Raw genomic sequence first — 6847 nt, forward strand, 5'->3', positions numbered from 1 at the left:
GGCGGAGCGACGCAGCCGGGGCCGCGGCCCGCGGGAGGAGGAGCCCGGAGCCGGGAGACGTTGAACCGGGCTACGCTCACACCACCCGTCCGGACTCGCTCGCCCAACCCCGATGGAAGCCAGCCGTTCTTGCTCCGCTGCCCCAGGATCCCGCGAGGCCGGCCCCGGACAAACCCAGCACCACGGCCTTCCCGCCTGACCCAGGACCGGGCACTGGACACTGGCCGATCGCCGGCCCGGGACCCACACCGCGGGAACACTGGAGCTTTCTGTTCCGGATTTCCTTCTACCTGCTCCTGCCGGTCTCCAACAAGCCTTAGGCTTTAGGGGTTGGCTAGGGGAGAATATGAGGATTAGGGGTGACTGTAATCCAACTTTAAAGTTTCTCGCCAAGGTTCAAGCCAGATGGCATCTGCCGGAACCCGAAAAGTAAAATACAACCAGGGCATGGGCGTGGCCAGAAAGCCCTAGCCAGCGGTAACCCAGCAGCCTGGTTAAGATCTCCCAGAAAGAATTCCGAATCTAGGCAGATGCACTTGGGCGATTTGTGACATTAGCAGGTACAGAGGTTCTGGGCGGGACTAGAGGCTGTCCAGGAAAGATCAAAACAAAACTTCCGTATCCCCCGCCCCCACCCGTGGAGCTCCCGATCTCAGCTTTGTGAGACAGATGATGTTTGAGTTTATGCACGTTCCTGCAGAGGCGGAGACCTCAGGCTCAGGATGCAAATGTGTATGTACCCCGCTGGAAGGGTAAGTTCTTGAGAATTCAAAAGAATCCAATTCAGACGTGGTGAACAATTGTGCAGACAGGGTTGCAATTCCGTGCTCCCCACAGGGACGCTGTGCACGTGAAACGTGATAAATTCCCGAACCAATGTGTTTTTGTGCCAAATTAAATTAGGAGAGAAATTAGTATAATTGAAGGCAGCTTTATCTAGCCAAGAGTAACTAACTAGGGGGAAATTAGGATTCTACACAAAATCTGCAAGAGCTGTCCGTTGGTAATTCTTCTAGGACCTGGATGGAAACGGAAGACAAACACTGCTGTCTGAAGGCTTGGGGATCAAGTGGATACTATGTTTTTCAGTGTATAGAAGGATTAATATTCCTCCTCGTGCTGAGTCAGCCTAGCTAAATTTTATTTTCAGTATTTTTACTGTCAGTTATGGTATGCTGTATGATTCCTTCACCTTCTACCATAACTATGAGATAATAAACACAATAGCCCCACACGGCTCAGAGAGCACGATCCTATCCAGCTTCTGTGTTATCCTAATGGTACGGATGAAGGTGTACTAACCTCAGCTGGGCACCGTTTGGGGAGAAGACGTTGGTTAAACACTCAAACTATAACTCGCCAGAACACTGAGGCCCAGAAAAGCTTCACAATCTGAAAAATGTCAGAAGCTGAAGGGCTCAGTTTCACAGGTGGTTCGTCCAAAGCTTTTTTTTTGTTGTTGTTGTTATTTTTTTTGGTTTTTCGAGACAGGGTTTCTTTGTGGCTTTGGAGCCTGTCCTGGAACTAGCTCTGTAGACCAGGCTGGCCTCGAACTCACAGAGATCCCCCTGCCTCTGCCTCCCTAGTGCTGGGATTAAAGGCGTGCGCCACCGCCGCCCGGCTCGTCCAAAGCTTTAAATATGCAAGTTTTTCTAGTGATAAAGTTCATGATGTCTTCTGATATGGGCACGCTGATTGCCAAGCCTCCGGGATTTAAGACACAATTGACACAAACATGGGTCCTTAAATTCAATCCTCCAGAACCCACCCCCCCCCCAAAAAAAGAAACCTGATTACAGTGTATACATATCCCAGTGTGGGAGACACAGAACACGGGGGCTTGTATTCGCTGGCTAGAGAGTCTAGCCAAATCACAGGCTACGGGTTCAGGGACAGACCTCTCTGTCTCAGAAAGTAAAGTGGATGGGCTAGAGAGATGGCTGGAAGGTTAAGACTGCAAACTGCAGCTGGGCAGTGACGCAAGCCTTTAATCCCAGCATACTGGAGGCAGAGGCAGGCGGATCTCTGTGAGTTCCAGGAACCCTGCCTTGGAAAACAAACAAACAAACAAACAAACAAGAGTGTAAACTGCTCTTCCAGAGGACCAGAGTTGAATTCCCATCACCCTGAGGGATGGTTTGCAAACACCAACTTCACACTTGTGACTTCAGCTCTGAGGGATCCCCAGGTTTCTGGCGTTCATGAAACCGGCATTATGTGCACACAACACCTACACACACACACACACACACACACATCCACAGTTACAAATAAATCTTCAAACAAAAGAATAAGGGATCGAAAAAGATACCAACATCAACCCCAGGCCTTGGCACACACACGTAATCACACATAAGCATATACCTGTTTACACACAAAAACACCATTGACAGTGAGAACGGACCAGCACCTGGCTCCTGGATGCTGTGCCAACAAGAAAAAGGGTTCTTTGCGTGCCCTCTAACCACCTAAAACTAAGTACACAGTGTAGACATGCCAGTTGAAATCTGAAGGTGGTATCGTACAATCCAGTATAGGGCCCTGGTCTCCCTTATTCCTGTGGTGCATTTACAGGACAGTTTATGATCAACTAACTAAGCTTCCTGTGTGTTTCTGTGCTATGCCTGCCCCGCCTGGTGGTTAGCTGAAGGGCATTCACTCCATTGTTAATATGGTAATTTCCCACCTATCTGGGCTGAAATCCTTGTGCTGCAGTTAGGTAGATAAGGACTTCCCAAAGGCTGAATAAAGTGGCATTTGGCTGATATCCTTTCGAATGACCCTGGTCTCTCTGTGTCTTCTTTTCAACCTCCAGGCCTTTGCCCGACTCGCATTGGGTACTGTGGCGCGCGAACTGTACCAAGGGTGTAACACCAAATCGGGTGTTACAATCCAGCACTTGAGAAACTGACTCAGCAGGGCCCCTAGACATTCAAAGCCCACCTGGTCTGCATAGTGAGTACCAGGCTAGTCAAGGATGGGTGGTAAGACCCTGTCTCAAGCTCAACCTCTGGAGAGGAGAAAAAAAAGTTGAAACTCAGACTGTGGGTTTGTCAGCAAATCAATTGAACATAGCAGAGTTTATCCAACTCATGAATGATTAAATGTGTTTTTACAATTGGACAGGGTTGATATTCACAAGTCTCGATTACAGACGGCTTGGGTTGAGGAAGAGATGTAACCTTAGCTTCATTCGGTGAGGAAATATTACTCACAGGTGGGCGGAGATAAAAATCTTGAAAATGGTGCCTGGATGATGAGGGAATTTTGAGGGAAAGTATTCTACGTGGAGAGGACAGCTGGTATGAGATGCACAGGGAGGACAGGAATAGCCAGTAAACAGAAAGACGGCCTCCAGGCCAACGTCAGCCTAAGTGGATCAGAGCGAGGCGGCCACTCTGTAGCGTGCTCCTTACTGCGAAGCATGATCCATGGACCAGCACTGGCATCGGCTAGGATGTGCTTAAGTTGTGCCTATCTCAGAACAGGTCAAGCCCTTCAGACCCTGCCTCAGCCAACCACTGTGCTGGGATATATAACAGGCCTGCCCTGGAATCCTTCTGTTTCTTCTAGTGACCACTTCTGGACCTACTCTGGGAACTTAGCCTCTCCTATGTTTGACCCTGGGGTTCAGGTATATCTTACCTTGCACCTAAAGTCAGAGGGAAGTCTCAAGGCCCAGCTCCAGGGACTGACATGTTAAATAATCAGCCCTGGGACTTCATGTGCAGTGAGTGTGAGTCCTAGTACATATATGTAGTCGTGTGTGTGTGTGTGTGTGTGTGTGTGTGTGTTTAGGCATGGTTAATAGTGTGTCTCCCTCAGTCATTCTCCACTGTATTTTTTGAGACAGGGTCTTTCACTGAAGCTGGAACTCACTAATCTGGCTAGGCTTGCTGGCCAGTGAGCCCCAGGGACCCTTTGTTTCCCTAGTGCTGGTGTTATAGATGTGTGCTAACATGTTCATCTTAGCACGCGGGTGCTAGCAATCCAGACTCGGGTCCTCATGCTTTCATTGCAAGCACTTTTTCCTATAGGGCAATGTTCCCCAAACGCATTTGCCCTGTTTTTGAAGGCAGGGTCTCACTATTAGCCCAGGCTGACCTCACACTTGAGGCAGTACTACCTCTAGCCTTCCACGTGCTGGGATTACAGATGTGAGTCACCACCATGCACAGTTTGTAGTCCTGATACTTTGGTGAAAAAACAGGTCCTGTCCCCATTCCTGATGCTGCAAAGCCGGTGGGATGTGAAGCCAACATAGGAAAATGGTCCTGAGGCATGGAAGAGAGACCATAGCTACTGCTGCCAGACCTAAATCCCAGACTTTTCAGTAACCCAAACCAGAGAAAACATTCTTTTCCCTGGCCAGGTCAAATTGGGCACCTGCCACAGGAGACTGAAGGAAACCTAAGTCGGTCAGTGTCTCCTGGCTCTGGGAACTTGGGAAGCTCACTCTAAAGCTGCCCTGTTCCTGCTTCTTCTGGTCTCTGCCCTCCAACCAGACAGCTGAAGGTCCACCTCCTAGGATGCTCCTCCCCCACCCGCAGCTCCACTAATCGTCATTAGACAGGAAGGCACAGTCTGTTTTGCCCTCATATTACACTTGAGGAACCAGTGTGTTGTCCATGGGAATCATTATCCCTGGGCCGCCATGCATCCAAACACTGGACCACCCCTGCACACAGCCTGCAGCAACCATACTAACCCCTGCATACAGCCTGCAAGCTTGGGACAAACCAAAGACGATGGGTTCTGGTTCTAGCAGCATTTGTGGGAGCTGTTTAGGAAAGTTTCTGCTACTTTTGGGGTACTGTTAGCATAAGGAAAGGCCAGCTTTGGAAGGAACATCACATTAGAAGTCTGCCAATGTTGTGGTTCTCAACCTGTGGGTCAAGACCTCTTTGGGGGTCTTTCACGGGGTCCCCTAAGACATTCAGGAAACACAGATATTTACATTGTGAGCAATAACAGTAGCAATTACAGTTATTATGTAGCAACAAAAATAATTTATAGTTGGGGGTCACCACACACGAAGAACTGTATTAAAGGGCTGCAGGCTCGGGAAGGTTGAGAACCTCTGCCCTAATGGATTGACTGCATCTGACATCATGCTGCAGTTCCTCATGGTCTTCTCCGGCGCTCTCGGAACAATCAGCCTGTTTCCACGGTCACTGAAGGACTTCTGAGCTAGATAGGGATACGATTAGACCTTTATTTGATTCGCTATAACTGAAAAAGCATGGCTCTGATGGCTTCCCTGGGTGAAGGGCACTGAAGATGCTCCAGGTGAAGCCAATTAGAAATCTGAGCAGGCTAGGGAGATGGCTCAGTGAGGAAAGCACTTGCCTGGTCGATGTGAGGACCAGAGGTCAGATGGCCAGAATTCACACAAATGCCACATGAGCCTAGCAGCCCACCTATGACCAGCACTTGGAAAAGAGAGACCGGAAAAGGCTAGACTAATCAAAGTTGGTGAGTTCTAGGTTCAACCGGGATACCCTGCCTCCAACTCAGGCAATCAAGGAGACTCCTGATGTCGACTTTGAGCCTGCATATACACATGCGCACATATGTACACACACACATGTATGTGCCCATACACACACACACACACACACACACACACACACACCAAAATAAACAGGCATCTGAGAGGGTCCCAGAGCTGACAGTGGCCTGGATGTAGAGAAGCAGCCATGATCAGTAGGGTGGGGTGAACAGAATGAAAACCCTTACCTGGGGCGGAAGACAGGGACCAGCCCAGATTTCTGACTATAATAAAGCATGTGCCACTTTTATTTTTACTGTGTGTCTGGGTATTTTGCTCACATATATGTCTGTACTCCACATGCATGCCTGGTGCCCATAGAAGCCCAAAGAAAGGCACTAAATCCCCTAGAACTGGAGATCCCAACAGTTGTGAGCTGCCATGTCGGTGCTGGGAATTGAACTCAGGACCTTTGAAAGGGCAGGTGATGTTCTTAACCACTGAGCCATCTCTCCAGCCCTGCAACCAGTGCTCTTTTTTAGAAATATTTATTTATTATGCATACAATATTCTGTCTGTGTATATGCCTGCAGGCCAGAAGAGGGCACCAGACCTTATTACAGATGGTTGGGAGCCACCATGTGGTTGCTGGGAATTGAACTCAGGACCTTTGGAAGCGCAGGTGATGTTCTTAACCACTGAGCCATCTCTCCAGCCCTGCAGCCAGTGCTCTTACAGCCGAGCTGGCTATCGAGCTTCCCACAACACTTTTATTTACTTATTTTGATGGAAAATGCTAAAGATAAGACTCAGGTGGGGGGGGATTAGGAGCATGGCTCAGGTGTGGACTCTGTGGATAAGCACTTGAATATTTAATTAAAGGAGCCCTTCATTATGAAAGTCTGAGGTAAGAAAAATCTTCACTGGAGAAGTCAGTCTAAGAGTAACTGATGGATAGATAATAACGGAGGGCATGCAACTCTGGAGGAACTTGCCCAGGAGAAGGTAGACCAGAAGGCAAAGGGGATGCTTAGAGAGCTCCACCACGCAGGGCAGCTGTGGGAGAAGAGGACCCGGGGAACCTAGGAGAACTTCCGAAACAGGGAAGACAATGGCTGGCGGTGTGATAGAAACAGTATTTAAAGACAGAGGGCCTATAAACTGTATCAAATACAATAATAAAATCAACATATCCTACAACCTGGCACACATCACAAACAGCACGTATAAAATCAACATATTCTTGGGCTGGAGAGATGGCTCAGAAGTTAAGAGCATTGCCTGCTCTTCCAAAGGTCCTGAGTTCAATTCCCAGCAACCACATGGTGGCTCACAACCATCTGTAATGGGGTCTGG

Source organism: Microtus ochrogaster, linkage group LG1 (assembly GCF_000317375.1).
Source record: "Microtus ochrogaster isolate Prairie Vole_2 linkage group LG1, MicOch1.0, whole genome shotgun sequence".
NCBI lineage: Eukaryota > Metazoa > Chordata > Mammalia > Rodentia > Cricetidae > Microtus > Microtus ochrogaster.